This window comes from Danio rerio, chromosome 17, assembly GCF_049306965.1.
Source record: "Danio rerio strain Tuebingen ecotype United States chromosome 17, GRCz12tu, whole genome shotgun sequence".
In the NCBI taxonomy this organism is placed as follows: domain Eukaryota; kingdom Metazoa; phylum Chordata; class Actinopteri; order Cypriniformes; family Danionidae; genus Danio; species Danio rerio.
Genome location: NC_133192.1, coordinates 5,589,990 through 5,610,000, shown reverse-complemented (window position 1 = coordinate 5,610,000; position 20,011 = coordinate 5,589,990). Strand labels below are relative to the sequence as shown.

Here is a 20,011-nt window from a genome sequence, read left to right as displayed (position 1 = left end):
GTCTGAGTGTTCTGATTGGCTAAAGTAGACGTCTCACGTCAGCACGTTCTAGATGTGCACGCACTCTTTCCAGCAATCTTCCTTCTGTGTTCACACAGCGCAGCATTCTGGCAAATTACCAGTAAGGTTACAACTTCTCTTTCCGGAAAATAGCCGGACTAACATGCTGACGTGAGACGTCTACTTTAGCCAATCAGAACACTCAGACGCATTCACTTCCGCGCAGCTTTTGAGAATAAATGCCTTTGTGTGGATTTATTTCTGTTTAACATAGAGCAGATTTTTTAACACATTTCTAATCATAATAGTGTTAATAACTCATCTTTAATAACTGATTTATTTTATCTTTGTCATGATGACAGTAAATAATATTTGACTCGATATTTTTCAAGACACTTCCATACAGCTTAAAGGCTGCATTTACACTGCAGATCTTGATGGTCAATTCCGATTTTGTGAACATGTCAGATTTTTTTGATGACCTGCTTACATCATCTTTGAAAAATGACTCGTATCCGATCATCTGCATTTACACAGCACACGGCAAAGGCGCAATGAACAGGAAAAAAAGAGCAGGCGCTGACTAACAGCTGATAATTAAAGAGGTCTCTTTTCTCTATTCCTGTATGTAATCTGTTCGCAGCTTTTGACAAGCTGTTTTACTCTAGTTTATGACAGAAAGGTTCTCATTTGTCCATCTTCTTTGGATATATTGACTTTTTAAACCTTCAGGCATCTTAATGTAATGTCCATGGCGTGATTTATGCACATGATGTTTGCACTAGTTTTATCTTGGGTTATATTGATTACATGGCAGACATTGACAGAGATCTCTCCCTCTCGTTAACATGCTTAAATACCTGTGCTATATGACAATATAAAAGCTGTTTAAGTACGCTTGTATGAGATTTAAGGTTTGGCACTCTGCTGAAGTCTGTACTGAAATGAAAGCGTCAGACTTGACGTCATTCGCTATGGTTTTTAATGACGCACGACTCGCACTGACATGTGAAAATCCGACCTGCTTACACAGCAGACACAATGGCACAGATCCGATTCATATCGGATAAATTTCCACATATGAACAAGGCCTGAATCTGATTTGAGTAAATGGGAATGCATGTGATTTGTTCCTGCTTACACGTACATGGACCATATCCGATCTGTGCCACATGGGAGAAAACAATCGGAATTGAGTCACTTGAACAGTGCAGTTTAAAATGCAGCCAAAAGTGAAATTTAAAGGCTTAACTAGGTTAATTAGGCAGGTTAGGGTAATTAGGCAAGTTATTGTATAATGATGGTTTGTTCTGTAGACTATCGAAAAAAATATATAGCTTAAAGGGGCTAATAATTTTTACCTTAAAATGGCTTTTAAAAAATTTAAAACTGCTTTTATTAAAGCTGAAATAAAACAAATAAGACTTTCTCCAGAAGAAAAAGTATTATCAGACATACTGTGTAAATTTCCTTGCTCTTTTAAACATCATTTGGGAAATATTTAAAAAAGAAATAAAAGTTCAAAGGTGGTCTAATAATTTTAACTTCAACGGTGTGTGTTTGTATGTATAAAAACATATATTTATGTGTGTGTGTGTGTGTGTGTGTGTGTACAAAACCTGCTAATAAAATATTAAAATGTTGTTGTTTTTTCCGATTGTTGTCCTTCAACAGCTTTTATTTTTGTGATCCTTATATTGTTTTAGTGCTTCTGCTGTGAAATATGCCTCAAACATACTCTAGAAAAGTTTGGTTAGCTTCTGTGGTCTCATCTGAACTCAAACACAGATGAGTTGATCAGACGAGCACAAAGTCTCTCGTTCATCTCTGCAGAAGTTCCGTAGCGTTCGCTGTGAAATCTGAAGATCTCCAACACTTACTGCAGCCTAAAGACCCAGAGACCAGAATCAACACCAAGACAGCCCACAATTATGTCCTTTCCAAGACAGATCTCCGTTTAAATCTATCCGTTCGTCTGCCCGTGTAATCGCCGCAGAACTGAAGCCCTGGCAGCAATTTTAACCATCTGTGTGTTTTTACCAATGTCTAACTGTGTGAGCTCATTGTTGAAAATGTAAATTTGCTCTTGAATACATTAGGCTGCGCATTTAAGTCAACGTTATACCAAACTCATCTGTGGAATCAGACTTTTAGACTCTGAGTTTTAAATGCAAAGGGTTTAACTTTATTAGGAGGCAATTAGTGGCATAACCCTGCTGAAAAACAGCTAGAAAACATTGCAGAAAATCTAATGGTTTCCATTACTAATATGATTAAATACCATTACAAATAAGCCTGCAGGATACTGGAAAAATATTCAATATTGTTGCTGAGTATTATGATAATTAGGTCTGTCGCAATAATCAATATTACGGAGTTATCGCACAACACATGAACACATGGATATAACCTCAATCATTTTTAGTGATGCAATAAATATCAGCCATACCTAAACAACTAATTCTAGCAACATTTTAGCTGATTGTGCAGCATCTCTATTATATGGAGACGCGAAAGGGACGTGATGGTGGAGAAAAAAAAATGGGTGGAAGAAAAATAGGTATATATATTTGGTAACACTTTACAATAAGGTTCATTAGTTAATGCATTTACTAACATGAACTAATCATGAACAACACATGTACAGCATTTATTAATCATAATTGAACATTTATTAATGCATTATTAATGTTCAAGTCCATGCTTATTAACATTAGTTAATGCACCATGAGTATTTTCAATAACTAACGTTAACTAACATGAACAAATACAGTAGTAAATGTATTGTTCATTGTTTGTTCATCTTAGTAAATGCAGTAATTAACATTAACTAATGAACCTTATTGTAAGTGTGACCATATATTTTTGAAAGTTTTTGCGTTCCAAAGATGATATGCTAAGCGGTTAGCATTTTGGCAGATCACCCACTGCACCCTTAAGCTTCTCTCCTGACCTTGAACATTTCATTTCATTAAGATCATGTGTAGGGTTGAATCGAGATCGTGATCTTTTTCCGATTAATCGTGCAGCCCTAGTCTAAACTTAGGGCTGCTCGATTTTGGGAAAAATCAGAATCACGATTATTTTGGTCATAATTGTTATCACGATTATTTAAAACGATTATCAGTTGAAGTCAAAAGTATTAGCGCTCCTGAGGATTTTTTTTAAATAAATATTTCCCAAATCATGTTTAACAGAGCAAGGACTTTTAACAGTATTTCCTTTAATATTTTTTAATCTGGAGAAAGACTTATTTGTTTTTTGTTTTTTTCAGCTAGAATAAAAGCAGTTTTAAATATTTTGAAACCCATTTTAAGGTCAATATTATTAGCCCCCTTAAGCAATAAATATTTTTGATTGTCTGCAGAAGAAACTACTGTTATACAATGACTTGCCAGTTGAGTTATCAGAAAATGAGTTATTAAAACTATTGTTCAGAAATAAGTTGGAAAAAAATCTTCTTTCCATTAAACAGAAATTGGGGAGGAAAAGAGTTGCTAATATTCAGGAGGGCTAATAATTCTGACTTTAACTGCATATATACAGTTATTTTCCACACTGCAAAGGAAAGAGAAATAAATATAATAGAATAAAAATATGAAATATGAAAAATAGAATAAAAACTGTGCTTTAAGCATCTTCACTGTAAGAAAAACACTTTAGCTACAAAAGTCCTTCAGTCAAAAGCAGTGAGGGATTTTCTCGTTTCGTTGTTTGATTAATCATCATAAGGCAGCATCAGGAACATCGCGTGGTTTCACTTTAATGGTTTCTCTTTCACGTCTTTTGATTCTCAACTCGTATGTTTATTACACAAATGAGGGTTAATATGAATAATCACTAAACACCGCGTTTTGACACCTATTTGACCATTAAAGTGCTCACTATAAGATAACTTTAGATGTGTGCGCTGACTGCGCTCTGCTCGTTTCAGTGTGCGAATGAGACTGTATGCTGACCGCATGCTTATGTGTGTGCGCGCCGCATACACACACATAAGCATGCGGTCTTTCGCGCTAAGTTAATAATTGTTTATCTCTGGATTAATGGTTTTTCATAATCGTTAGAAGCTAAAATCGAAATCGGATTTTCGATTAATTGCACAGCCCTATCTAAACTATAAGAAAACAGTTAACAGAAAAATCAGTGTGTTTTTTTAAAGGCCCAGCAAACAAATAAACTCAACATACTCTTGCTTGTCAAAAAGGGATAATTGACACCAAAAATTGTATTCTGTCAATATTTGCTCACTCTGATGATGTCCCACATCTCTAACTCTTTATTATTATCCATTTGATGTTAACAAAGCACCAAAACATTTAAAAAAAGAATCGTGATAAAATCATGAATGGTGAAAAAAAAAAAATTTTGACGTGATATTTTTGCCAACTTTTATTATAACCGAATAAATAACGAAAAAACCATTACAAATAACGATTCTCCATTTTTATCAGCAGAGTTTTACAGTAAAGCAAACAAGTCAAGGATGTCTCGCTGTTCGCATGATTTAGGTCATTTTCCAACCTCGACTGAGAGATAAACTAACCAGCCTGACAAAAGGTCAAACGTCTTTCAATGAGAAGCACTTCATTCATCTGAAGAGTCAAACCCTCGCCGGCGAACTCGCCTGTGTGTCAGCATCAATAATTCATCACAGCACCTGACAGGCATTAACTAACCAGGTAAATCAGAGCTTTATCACCTGGACAAATCAATTCATGGATTCCGGCATAATGAATCAGATAAGCACTGCTACACACAATTACTATTGTCTTGATTGCTAGCGAGGGAAGAGAGCAGCTTGATTTAAGAGACAGAGATCTTCTTGGAAACAAACAACTCTGATCACAACCGTATTTAAATGAGCCGAAAATGATTGACGCCAGTTCAATTCCACTCAGACCAAACTGACAATTAGATAAAGGTGTCAATCGATGATTCTGACAGGTAAATATGAACACATTATATGCGGCACGGTGGCTCAGTGGTTAGCACTGTCTCCTCACAGCAAGAGAGTCGCTGCTTCGAGTCCCAGCTGGCATTTCCGTATGGAGTTTGCATGTTCTCCCCGTGTTGGCGTGGGTTTCCTCCGGGAGCTCCGGTATCCCCCACAGTCCAAATACATGCACTGTAGGGGATCCGAACAAACTAAATTGGCAGTAGTGTATGAGTGTGAGTGTGTAGTTATAAGACTGTATAACCAACAGATATATAGGTATACACTCCATTATCATTAAACCAACACAGATTTCACACACCTGATGTTTGCCTTAAGAATAGATTTTAATTTAATCCTGCATGCATTTCACGTTTTTTTTCTTCATTGTATTTATATAATAGTCTATTAATAGGTTGCACTTGATGTGAAGCACTTGGCTGTAATAAAATGCATCTTCACACTTCACGCTTACATGAACAGTTGTTCCTGCAGCGTGCCAAATGGTTAAACTTCTATTATTTTCTGTTACCTTTCTGTTTGAGGTAAAGTTAGTTATATATTTGCACAATTGTTCATGTTTAAACTTGTGACACGGTCCCTATATTGTTTATTAAGACTGCACAACACAATATTTCAGCTTTGATATCACAATGTGTGGATGTGCAATAGTTGCATCGCAAGAAATGCAATGTTGAGTCTGAATTATAGTTGAAAAAGAGCTACAGAATGCATGTGATTTGTAGAGTCACTGCTAAGTGTAACTATAATAGAGTGAAGTTTATCAACTGCATGCGTTTTTAAGGTATTTCAAGAGTTTAAAATCATGTTTAAAAATTTTTTGCACTGTTTTATTGTACCTGAATAATGTTAAGACTACCTAGAAAAATGCCAAATAGAGCCACTTATCTTTTCAAACTGTATTCATATGGCAGCATTTATAACAAAAAAAATATTAAAAATTAAACACTGATATCATATTTCTCCAATATCTTGCAGTCCTATTGTTTACCACGCTAATTTGAATATTAGGCCTGAAATAGCATGGAAGAATCACTTTAAAGCAACATTAGCACTGTTTAATTAACTGTAAACACAGTTGTACTTTGAAAATACTGTTCTGGATTTATTTTATTAAGGATAAACTCTGAATGTGTGAACATAAAACTTCACCCCAACGTTATGAAGCTACTCTGACACAATCAGTTTTGCACAAAACCCTACCGAAGGAATGTAGCTTGACAATATGAGGTGCTGTGTAGCATTTGAATCAAACTTGCTTATCAACACATACATAAAACATGTGCATATACACTTATGAATTATTCACATGTACATCTATACTATTGGATGTTCAAAACAATATGAAACTTGCATATAAACTTGATGCATGCATACAACCACATACATATAAACTCGATCCTTGCATAAACAACCACATACACGCACACATACATGTTCACATGCAGCGAGTTTATATGTATGTGCATGTGTATGTGGTTGTATGTATGCATGAAGTTTATATGTATATGCAAGTATCGTATATATTGTTTTGAACATCCAATGTATAGATGTATATGCAAACATGATCGCTACATTCTAATAAAATGCTGGGCTGTTTTACTCAAATCTGAGAAATCTAAGAGTTGTAATGTAAGTGCAATAAAAAATTGCAATTTAAATTTATTTGGTTAAAAATAACCCAATTTTGCATTTGTTCATAAATTTAATCACAACGTTAAGGCAAAACAACACAACATTGTTTAGAGTGTAAACCTATCAACTCCGTGACTTTAAAAACTCCATAAACAATCATCAAACTGTTTAAATAATACGTTTAGATTCCACATGTCACCTTATAGGAGCTTATAACTCTCCAAAAACAATATTAATAAAAATAAAACACTGTAACATTGGGGTAAAGTTGGCTTTATATTCACACAGTCTGACTTTCTCATTAATATAATTTCAGAAAAGCATTTTAAATAGGAAAATCATATAAGCAGCCAATGGCTATTAACGTTCAACATTGTTCAGTCATTTAAATAGTGCTAAAGTTGTTTTGAAATCACACGTACACATGCTATATCAGACCAAAAATTCAAAGTCACAAGTTCTTTCATTCATTTCCTTTTCAGCTTAGTCCCTTTATTTCACGGTCAATTAAATAGTCCAAATATTGTTTTCAAGTCACACTTACATGCAATTTCAGACAGAATATTAAACGTCACACAACGTTACAGTTTAAAAATGAAAAAACGTGCGAATCATAACTTTACCTTAATGTTATGAAGCTACTCTGACACAATCAGTTCTTTACAAAGCACTATTGAAATAAACGTAGCTTGACTTAATGTCAAATGTCTTCCTCCTTTTGTAATTGTACTTTTAGTAAACATCAGTAAAAATGTTGACAAACTAAATGTATAAACACCATCTCAATTAAGCTATACTCTAAAAGAACAAAACACTGGCCTGTTTTATAACAAAGATGGGCAAATATTGACAAACACAACCGATTTAAAAGTCAGATTTAAATGCATGTATAAAAAATAACCCAACAATACGTTTGTTCATAAATTTAACACAACAATGAGGTAAAACAACCCAGCTTTTTCTTTGGGTGTAGAACTATCAACTCTGTGATTTTATAAACTCTATAAACAATCGTTAAATGTTTAAATAATATATTTAGTTTCCACGTCACATTATCAGAGCTTATAACTCTGCAAAAACGAGATTACTCAAAATAACATTAAGGTAACTGATAAAAACAAAATCTACTCTGACACAATCAGTTTTGTAAAAAACACTATTGAAATAAAGGTAGCTTCATTTAATGTCAACCCTCCACCTTTTGCAATGCACTTTTTGTAAACATCAATAAAAATAAAAAACAGGCTCACTAAATACAAAAAGACGATCTTAATTAACCTACACTCTAAGAAATCTTGCGCTGTTTTAACACAAAGATGAGTCAAATATGGACAAACACAACCGATTTAAAAGTCTAATTCAAATGTATGTATAAAAAAATAACCCAACGTTATGTTTGTTCATAAATTTAACACAACAATGAGGTAAAACAACCCAGCTTTTTCTTTGGGTGTAGAACTGTCAACTCTGTGATTTTATAAACTCTATAAACAATCGTTAAATTGTTTAAATAATATATTTAGTTTCCACATGTCACATAATCAGAGCTTATAACTCTGCAAAAAAGAGATTACTCACAATAACATTAAGGTAACTAACAAAAGCAAAATCTACTCTGACACAATCAGTTTTGTAAAAAACACTATTGAAATAAAGGTAGCTTCATTTAATGTCAACCTTCCACCTTTTGCAATGCACTTTTTGTAAACATCAATAAAAAAAAACAGACTCACTAAATACAAAAAGATGATCTTAATTAACCTACACTCTAAGAAATATTGCGCTGTTTTAACACAAAGATGAGTCAAATATGGACAAACACAACCGATTTAAAAGTCTAATTTAAATGTATGTATAAAAAAATACCTCAACGTCATGTTTGTTTATAAATTAAAGCAACAATGAGGTAAAACAACCCAGCATTTGTCTTTTAGTGTACAACTATCAACTATGGATGTTATAAAGTTTCCTACAAAACACCACTGAAATAAAGGTAGCTTGTTTTAATATGTCAAACTTCTACCTCCTTCTGTAATCCACTTTTTGTAAAGATCAATAAAAACGTGGACAAACTAAATATAAAAACATGATCTCAATTAACATACACTCTAGAAAAACGCTGGGCTGTTTTAACCCAAAAGATGAGCCAAATATAGACAAACACAACCGGTTTAAAAGTCTACTTTAAATGTATGTTTAAAAAAAATAACCCAACAATACGTTTGTTCATACATTTAACGCAACACTGAGGTAAAACAACCCAACATTTTTCTTTGGGTGTATAACTATCAACTCTGTGATTTTATAAACTTCATAGACAATCAATAAACTGTTTAAATAATACATTTAGTTTCCACATTAAACTAGAAACTTATAACTCTGCAAAAGATATTAACTAACAATATCATTAAGGTAACTAACAAAAACAATATCTACTCTGACACAGTTTTATATAAAACATTAATGAAATAAAGGTAGTTTGACCTAATGTCAAACGTCTACCTCCTTTTGTAATGTGCTTTTTTATAAACATCAATAAAATGTGGACAAACTAAATATATAAACACAATCTCAATTAACCTACACTCTAGATTCTAGAAAAAAAGCTGGGCTGTTTTAACAGAACTAAGAATCAAATATAGACAACCACAACCGATGCAAAAGTCTCATTTAAATGTATGTATTGAAAAAAATAACCCAACAATACGTTTGTTCATAAATTTAACACAACAATGAGGTAAAACAACCATAAAAACTTCATAAACGCGCTTTAAAATGTTTAAATAACATATTTAGTTTCCAAATATAACATTATAAGAGCTTATAACTCTGCAAAAACGATATTAATAACAATAAAATACTATAACATTGGGGTAAAGTTGGCTTTATATGCAGACTTTCCCCTTAATAATATAATTTCAGAAAAGTAACTGTTATTTTAAATAGGGAAATCATATAAGCAGCCAATGACTATCAGAGTACGTTCACAGTCATTTAATTAGTGCTAATCTTGTTTTTAAAGTCACACTTGCAAGCTAATTCAGACCGAATATATAAAGATTAAGGTAAATTGGTTTTATATTCGCATATTCTCTCATTTAACGGTCTCTAAATTGTCATGCTAATTTGAATAACAGGTCTGAATTAGCATGTTAGCCTAAGTAAAGTTATGACTTCAAAACAGCATTAGCAATATTTAACTGACTGTAAACAATGTACTTTAATAGTCACTGGCTGCTAATGTGATTTCCCTATTTTAAATACTTTTCTGAACTTATATTATTAAGGAGAATGTCTGAATATCCGAATAACCAACTTTACGTTGCCTCTATTATGTAAAGTAGCGTGATAAACAATATAGAGACCGTCTTACTTAGTTGTTAAGTGTTCAAAAATGAACAAATGAGCAAATATATAACCAATTTTATCTAAATTACGAAAACTAACACAGATATTATCAACACAAACTCCTATATCAACAATGAACACAGCAAATACGAACCAAACACACACGAACTCGCCTATTAATGAGCTGTCAATGTTTGCACACCTGTAACTGTCCGGAAAAGTGAAACCTGGCGTCTCCGGTGACTTATTTCCCCAATCCAGAAGCAGAACAACACTGATGTCCTACTGAAACATGCAGTAGATGAGCTCTGGTGTCTGTAGAGGGAAATAAATCCGCCTTCAGTGATCACAACACTATAGTCTGTCCAAATCAAGCACACACGCGGGATCACGGTGATGCATCGCACGGTAATCCCAGCAGCTCCTGTGTGTGTTTGTCTGTGTGATGCTGATGTGAACTCCAGCTGTCTTACCTTCACATGAATCTGCGCGCGCACGTTTCATTGTATGAGGATCCCGAGCTCGCGCTGCTGTCAGTGATGATGCGGAGGATGATGATTGTGATGATGATGATGCTGAGCTCTCACTGTGTGTAAGTGTGTGTGTTTGGAGAGTCAGCGCACTCCTTCTCCGACGGCCTGCGCTGTGAGAGTGTGTGTGTGTGTGTGTGACACTCTCTGCTCCGCCCCTTTAACTCTATTATTACTAAACACATAGCGCCATCTGTCGAGAGACAGAGAGATTAAAACCCAGATGATTATAAATGAATCATTGTAAATATACTGATTATTGTTTTTATTACTGTTTTATCCTAAAAATGTACAGTTTATTCTGATCTATTTTTGTATTGAATTGTATGAATAATTATTGTTGAATAATAATATAATATATTGAATATTAATGTAATATATTGAATAATTTGATGTATTGTTGATATTTTATTTAATTATTATATATAAATATCATCTTTTTTTTTTTTGCTACTACTATTTACTGTGTGTTCTGTTTATATATGTGTGTGTGTGTGTGTGTGTGTGTGTGTGTGTGTGTGTGTGTGTGTGTGTGTGTGTGTGTGTGTGTGTGTGTGTGTGTATGTTACTTTTTATGTAAACTTTATAACTGCTTTGGCAAAACATAACAATTGTCATGCCAATAAAGCAATTATTGAATTGAATTGAATTCATTCATCAGTTTAGTGTTAAAAAGATATAGAAGGCAAAATGTGACGACACATTAAAACCTTGCGCATGTATTAAACTAAAAAACATAGGTCTCAAACTCAATTCCTGTACGTAGTGTATGCACTTCCAGCCGCAACCCAGACTGGGAAACACCCATACACACTCATTCACCCCCATACACTGCAACCAATTTAGCTTACTCAATTCACGTATAGCGCATGTGTTTGGACTGTGCACTAAGCCGAATGAATAAATGAATGAATTAATTAATGAATTAATGAATATATATATATATATATATATATATATATATATATATATATATATATATATATATATATATATATATATATATATATATTTATATTGTTGTATTATATTATATATTATTTATTTATTTATAAAAATCATACTCTTGTTTTGTAACCACATGATATGCACTCTTCACAGTCACAAGCAACTTCTCAATCTATTTTCCACATTTTGAGACCAGTGACCAGATACGTTTTTATAACCTGTAATAAAAAACAACAACTGTTTACATAGTACAGAATCAAATGGCAGTGTATAAATACAGTAGTCAACATTTGGAGGGGATCACCTTTATTTAAATTTGTCCCAAGACTTTATTTTTTCCCAAAACAACCTGAAAATACTTTTTGATCCACCTCAAATGTTGACTCCTGAATACTTTTCCTCAATGTATTCACTCAATACCAGCTCAATACATTTATTCAATGCAAGACTGACATCTATTGGTGGAGATGTGCAAGTGCAGGAGAGCAAGATGAACGAGAGGGGTCTGGCTGCAGACCTGGTGCAGTGCAATCTGGGCTGCATCCAATGCTTTTTAATGGGCTCATATTTACATTTACATTGTCATTTAGCAGACGCTTTTATCCAAATATGGATAAATATGGATGACATTTGTATAAAAGCTGCTTAATTGCTCTAGTTTAACTAAGACCTTGTATATATATATATATATATATATATATATATATATATATATATATATATATATATATATATATATATATATATACAAGGTCTTAGTTAAACTAGAGCATGTACATCAAAATGTATGAATATATATTTACATACATACATACAATCACTTTTATTATGTGACTATAAAAGTGATTTTATTTGGCGGTTCATTCCACTGTGGCGACCCCTGATTGATAAAGGGACTAAGCCGAAAAGAAAATAAATGGATAAATGAATGAAAATTAATCTTATGACTCCATTAGTCCTTTTATTAATCAGGGGTCACCACAGCGGAATGAACCGCCAAATAAAATCACTTTTATAGTCACATAATAAAAGTGATTTGATTTGGCAGTCCATTTCTCCACAGCGGAATGAACCGCCAAATCTAATCACTTTTATTATGTGACTATAAAAGTGATTTTATTTGGCGGTTCATTCCGCTGTGGCGACCCCTGATTAATTAAGGGACTGAGCCAAAAAGAAAATGAATGAATGAAAATCAATCTTACGAGTCCATTGAACTTTAAACTGACTTAAAACAGCGTGCATACAGTATAAGCTGTCATGACGAACTGATCATATCATTTTTTTACAGTGTAGATCTTCCTCCAGGTGGGGCTCAGAGACTCAGAAAACTCCTGTAGATTCAAATAAAAACACATTAGGAGTCTGTGATGCATTTCATTTAGACTGAGAGCCTGATTGAAAGCGAGATGCTATGTGAGTCAGTTGCTTCTCAATACAAACTGTTTGACTGTAAATGCTGGATAAAGAGGTTCAGTGAATGGGGTATTAAAGAGGACTTATTATGCAAAAATCACGTTTGTAAGGGGTTTAAACACACTGTTGTGTGGCAGCAGTGTGTGAACATAAACAGCCTCTAATGATCAAAATGTATTTTTTAATTTTTTTTTTGCTCCGGTTTCCCCCACAAGTCCAAACACAGGTGGATAGGGTAAGCTAAATTGTCCATAGTGTATGTGGCCCCGTTTACACTAATACAGTTTAGCTTTAAAACGGCGTTTTAGAACAAAAATGATCCACATCCACATTAGAGTTTCACCAATTGTTTCTGAAAAGATCTCCATCTACACTACACTGCTGAAAATTCACATCACATGACCACACACACACTCTGGCATGCGCAGCCTATGCGGAAGTCTGAGGCAGTCAGCGGGTGCTTTGAGCACAAAACCCCAGATGAGAGCAGCGCACGTTGGACATAATAAGTCCCCTTTACATGGGTGTAAGCATGTGAGTGTGCTTGATCCGGGTGATCAAGAAGAAAATCTGATTTCTGTTTTATGTTTTCTTTTTGTAAACATATTTCCTGTACTTTCTCTTTGTATCACAAAAAAAAAAAAAAAAAAAATAACTAAAAAAAAAGAGAGAGACCAAAACATGGATGGTCGTTAAAGCTCTTCTAAAACCCCAGAGCTGGTGGACGCCGAAAACTGTTGCACTTTGTATAAACAACTACTTTATTATTCCAGAGCTTACAGGTAGGATTCTGAGTATACCATTAGACAGAAGTCAATAAGTATTTGTTTCTATACACACACTAATAAAGTGATTGTGTTTTTCATTCAGCAGAGGAGGGTAGATTTTCTAAAGTCTATACTCAAGTAAAAATACAAGTACTTGCAGAATTTTTTACTCAACTAAACGTAACAATCTTAACAGTTACTCGTGTAAGAGTAAAAAATCTGATGAAAAAAAATACTTAAGTAAATAATTACTAGTCACTTTTCATTATATATACAATACATACAGCTGAGGTCAAAATTATTCGCCATCCTGTGATTTTCTTTTTAAAATATTTCATAAATGAAAAGGAATTCTTCACAGTATTTTTTTTCTGGTGAAATTCTTGTTTTATATCAGTTAAAATAAAAGCAATGTTTAATATTAAAAACTTAATCAGTATTGTTAATTAATGTTATTAGCCCCTTTAAGCAATATTTATTTAATTGTCTACCGAATAATAATTTGCCTAATTACCCTAACTTGCCTAATTTACTTAGTTAAGCCTTTAAATGTCACTCTGAGCTGAATACTAGTATCCTGAAAAATATCTAGTAAAATATTCTGTGCTGTCATCATGGACATGTGTCAGGGTTCTGCCACTCTGGTCATGTAAATTTTTGTTTTGTTGGCAGAATCCGGACACTAATCATGTCTAATCCTGTCCTGTTGTGCTCGGCTCCAGTTTTCTTGGGTCGAGCACTTGTTTCTGTCATTATGGGCTCTATTTTGACGGTCCATGCTCAGAGCGCAAAACACAGGGAGCGAACGCTTTCAGGGCGTGTCAGGACGCGTTTTTGCTAATTTAAGGACGGGAAAACCTGCTTTGCGCCATGGCGCATGGTCTAAAAGGGTTGAGTTTATTTTCTTAATGAGTTATAGGTGTGTTTTGAGAACAAACCAATCAGAGTCTCATCTTCCATTCCCTTTAAGAGCCAGCTGTGTCACGCCAAGAGCGCATTCGCTATTTACAGGACGCAAAGTAAGTCTAAGTGGAAAATCTGAGCATTTCACAAGCAAACAGTTAACAGTTTTTTAACAGAAAACTGTTAAACAGAGCATCTACTGCGTGAGAATGAGAGATAATGGAACTACTTTCACTTTCGCTCTTGAATAGGGAAACCTTTACGCACAGACATCAATTAGCCTATAAATAATTAATTTTGTTTGTTAAGCGCAAATATTCGTTTCAAAACTATTTCTAAATTCAGTTCTAATTTCCAGCAAACGAATAAATGAACAATAATAACAAAATGTGCTCAAAAACCTGAGTTTTATCCTAAAACACATGCTGTGCCCCATATGGTCTAAAACCTGACAGGTGGGCAAATCTAAGCTTGTTTTTAATAAAACAAATATAAATATGGATATAATAAATAATACTGCTAATAATAATAACATTATACAAAAGCAAATTGTTATGAATGAACTGAAAAAGCCTCCCGAGATGAAGAAGGCATAAAAGCAGTGTTTTTCATATTTATGTAGGCTAGAAAATAATATGTTTTGTAATATTTTAATCCTTTATATTTATATCCTGTATCTATTCCTATTATATCCTATATATATTCTTAATATTTCATTTTTTTCATGTAAAAATATTTGCCTATTGCTCTCTTATGCGTATTAAGCAGTGTGTAAGCGAGGCGCAACTCTGCGCCGGAGTTTAGACCGGGTTTGTTTTGGTCTAATGAAAAATCTATTATAGATTCTCAAAATAGCAACGCGCCAGCGGTCCGCCTCAGAACACCTTCCTTTTTACACCAGAACGCCTATGGGCGCACAAATGAGCGCTAATGCATTTGCTATTTAAACAGCGTAGCGCAACGCCTCAAAACGACTCTTGCGCCAAGCTGAAACTAGCAAAAGACTACTGCGCCGCGCCGCGCCTTGCGCCACACTGCGCCGGGTGTATGATAGGGCCCTGTGTGTCTCCGTGTGTGCACGCGCCTTTGTGGGTGTGTGCAGAGTGTGCATGCTCCTGCTTGATGCGGCCGCACGGGCTCTGCGTGCCTCCGACGCGCGCGCTCTTGTACTCGTGTTTGTGTTCGTCTGTCTGCAGCGTGGTGTTTCATTCCCAGCGTCTCAGTCTTGGTTTCGGTTTTGGTCGGTGCTGGGATGAAACATGCACGCTGCCTGTGTGAGTGCACACGGTGAGTGCTTTCATTCATCGTGTACTCGTGTCTTGCGTTCAGTCTTCTGTTGGTGTTGTGTCTAGAACGTGGTGTGTGTTTACATGCACCGCGTGCTTGTATTGTCATGAACACGCGGTTAATGAATTCTCTCATTGGCTGCGTGTTGTAGTCTTGTTTTATATGAGCGCATGGCTTGTGTTGTCTCTCTGTAGCTATGCTTCCATCCAAAACTGCGAATAAACTTTATGCGAAACACTGGATTATCGCATAAAAGTTGTGCGAATGAAGCATCGTTTCCATCCAACGAGTCAAAGTTAACAAAATCGTCACTTCCTGATTAACTGGCGCCAAATATCAACAGTAAAAACTGCATTTGCTACAGTAGGAGAAGCTGCATCAATCTTTTATAAATTAATGCGCCTCAGAAGACAATCCTGACATGCAGTGAGCGCACGGTGGCATTTGAAGATGTCAGACGCGGAGCACAGGCGCGTCTGTGTTAATCATGTTATGTCTGACTGGTCTGTTTTAATTATAGGGGTACCTCAAGATGTGTATTATCACCTATTTCAGTGGTTCTCAAACTTTTTTCATCAAGTACCACCTCAGAAAAAAAATAGTCTCTCCAAGTACCACCAAAATGAGCAGTATTGAAATACAGTAGCGTAGTAGGCACAGTAAAGCAGCTACAACTCTTCACAGTTAAAAAAAAACGTGGCAGATTACCTCAGAAATATAGGCTATATGTCATATGTGGCATATTATATCCATCATTTTTGATACATTTTTAAATGTGTGTAGCATGTACATGACATTTCATTCCTCCGCGTACCACTAAAGGAAGCCTGCACGTACCACAGTTTGAGAACCACAGACTAGAGATCTGCGTGGGACTAAATTTTGAATCCCGTTCCCGCCCGCACCCACCAGCAGGCACGTGCACACATAGGGCTCAACCTGTGCAGTGCACATGCCCTTTTTAGTCTTGGATAGAAAGTGCCCTTCCAAAATGATCAAAAGTGCCCCCGCGACGCGGCACACCTTCGGTCCCGCCCTTCAGTAGGCACGCGACAACACCGCTCTTGAGTACGCGCGCGACAACACAGCTGATCAGTAGATCACTCTGCAGATCTGTCCCCCCACCCGCTCTTCCAAAAATTTATCCTGCACATGCCCTTTTGACGGTCTCTGCACGGGCCTGCCCACCAGGTTTTAGCCCGAACCCGACCGCTCCCGCTTATATTAAGAATTTGTTGCCCCGCTGCCCGATCCGCCCCGTTTTCTGCCTGCCGGGCCCGATCCCGCTATAGAGCGAGGGAGAACAAAACCGAAAATCACCCAGCTATACAGTCCAGACAGCCAAGCTGTATAAACACACACACACAGCACCAAGCACACACACAGACAAAGCTCTTTCTCTCATACGCGCGCGCACTAACACACACACACACACACACACACACACACACACACACACACACACACACACACACACACACACACACACACACACACACACACACACACACAGGTGTTTGCTGTTATATCAACTCAAAGGCTTGTAATACCATGTATCAAGTACCAATGTAATACCAAAAGGTTTTATATAAAGGTATATAAATACTGAGTCGCGCCAGTTCCGGGCCGCAGAGCACATTACTCTCGGGCCGATTCCAGCGCGGATGCGGCAGCGTCGGCTCGCTTATGGCCGCCGCATCTGGCCCGATTGGAAGCCGGAGCCGGGCCGAGTGGTAAGTCTCCGGCAGGCGAGAATCTAGCTGGAACTGGCCCGAGTGTATTTTTCTCTCTCTCTCTCTCTCTCTCACACACACATTCACATTTAGGTGCTTTATTGGCATGACAAATAACTGTACATTCGTATTGCCAAAGCAGTGTACAGACAAGACAGTGCAAAAAGGGCAGTAGTGCAAACAAATATGAACATAAAATATAATATAGAAATAAAGAAAAGAAATGTAAAAAATAAAAATAGATTAATAAAAATAACTATCTGCGCGCGCATCAACTTACACACATACAAGCACCAAGCACACACACAGGCAAAGCTCTCTCTCTCTCTCTCTCTCTCTCTCTCTCTCTCTCATTCGCACAGCAATATCCCCGATAGTGCTAGACAGCCCGCTCCCCTCCCAAATTAAACCAGTTACCGACCGCTCCCGCGATTTATTTGGAAATTTATTTATTTATTATTTCGGAAATGCAGACCTCTACCACAGACATATTTTATTTTCTATTTATATTAATGAACTGCAGTGCAATATTGATGACAATCTCACACTCATAAAATATGCTGATGATCTGGCATTGGTTTGCTTTCAGGAAGAAATGAAGAGCTCCTTATATTTTAAATATATGAATAGTATTACAGATTGGTTTGGCAAAAGTTCATTACACCTGAATATTGGGAAAACAAAAGAGGTATGTCTGGGGAGTCAAACAAGAGCGGTAGATACCAGTCTTTTTAAACCAGTCACCAGTCATAAACGGACAAATAGTAGAGCAGGTCTCAAATTTTAAGTATTTAGGCACAATTATTGATAATAAACTGAATTTTAATTGTAATGTAGAGGCGGTTTATAAGAAAGCAAGTCAGCGCCTCTATCTCCTCCGCAAGTTGAGAGGTTTTCATGTTAGTACACAGACTTATAGATCATTGATAGAGAGTGTTCTCACATATAATATTGTTTCATGGTTTGGTAACACAACACTTAAACAAAAGAAGAAATTATTGCAAATTATCAATCAGGCAAATAAGATAACTGGTCACAAACAACATTCATTGCAGATTTTATTTGACTCCTTTATGGAAAAAACTGCCGTTGTGATTTTTAAAGATAATACACATCCCCTTCACTCAGCATTTGAATTGTTACCATCAGGACGCAGGTTAAGAATTCCTAAAGCACGAAGAAATGCTTATAAAAAGTCATTTATCTCAATAGCAGTTGTTTTTAATCGGATCATAGCTGTTTGGAGTGAATGAGGTGGTTGCCAAGAATGATCTGCAGTATTTTGTATGGGGCTAATTTGGTTTTTAAACTTTTAACTTATGTTGTTGTGTTGATGAGTGTTGTTATTGTGTGATTGTTGTATGTTTGTAATTGTTGTCTTAAATCCAGTGTTGAAGACAAATTTCCTTTCTGTGTCACAAAGAACGGACAATAAAATTTAAACTAAACTAAACTATATATATATATATATATATATATATATATATATATATATATATATATATATATATATATATATATGGTTTAAAGGTGAACAGTATGAATGACCTAAATGTGCAGGGCTAATCAGTTATAGTTTGTTTAGTCATCCATTAATTTAGTTACCATTATTAAGGTTCAACGACACAACCTCTCCAATGCGGCGCTTCTCGATATTTGCAAACAAGTCATATGAATTATATTTATTATCATTTGACGGTAATGGAGGAACGCTGCCAAATGTAGCAAAGAGTAATGATTTTTCTCTAATAATTTACTGGTCACACTTTACAATAAGGTTCATTAGTTAATGTTAATTAATGCATTTATTAACATGAACAAACAATGAACAATACATTTACTACGGTATTTGTTCATGTTAGTTAACGTACAGCTGATCATTGTTAGTTCATGTTAACTCGCGGTGCATTAACTAATGTAAAAAAGCAAGGACTTGAGTGTTAATAATGCATTAGTAAATATTCAAATATGATTAATAAATGCTGTACATGTGTCGTTCATGATTAGTTCATGTTAGTGAATACAATAACTAATGAACCTTATTGTAAAGTGTTACCAATTCACTTGAGTAAGAGTAAAAGTACACATTTTTAAATGTATTTAAAAAGTACACGTCACAATTTTACTCAAGTAAATGTTCATTCATTTTCTTGTCGGCTTAGTCCCTTTATTATTCTGGGGTCGCCACAGCGGAATGAACTGCCAACTTATCCAGCAAGTTTTTATGCAGTGGATGCCCTTCCAGCCGCAACCCATTTCTGGGAAACATCCACACACATTCACACACACACTTATACACTATGGACAATTTAGCCTACCCAATTCACCTGTGCCGCATGTCTTTGGACTGTGTGGAAAACCGGCTCCGGAAACCCACGCAAATGCAGGGAGAACATGCAAACTCCACACAGAAATGCCAACTGAGCCGGAGGCTCGAATCAGCGACCCAGCGACTTTCTTGCTGTGCGGCGACAGCACTATTTACTG

The 20,011-nt window shown here is 35.6% G+C and overlaps 1 protein-coding gene across 5 annotated transcripts in view; it reads right to left on the bottom strand.

Annotated features, from left to right (window-relative positions):
- The window catches only part of LOC100334314 (kelch-like protein 29), a 380,138-nt gene extending 369,543 nt beyond the window's left edge, over nt 1-10,595 (bottom strand). For 3 of the 5 annotated variants that reach the window (XR_012393198.1, XM_073928104.1, XM_073928106.1), the window contains exons 1-2: nt 10,414-10,595; nt 10,143-10,255 (exon numbers count right to left, since the gene is read on the bottom strand). The gene's annotated coding sequence lies outside the window, so the exon portion shown is untranslated. The remainder of the gene's footprint in view (nt 1-10,142; nt 10,256-10,413) is intronic. The other 2 variants (XM_073928105.1, XM_073928107.1) reach the window with 1 other exon arrangement.
- Nucleotides 10,596-20,011: the final 9,416 nt, after the last annotated feature.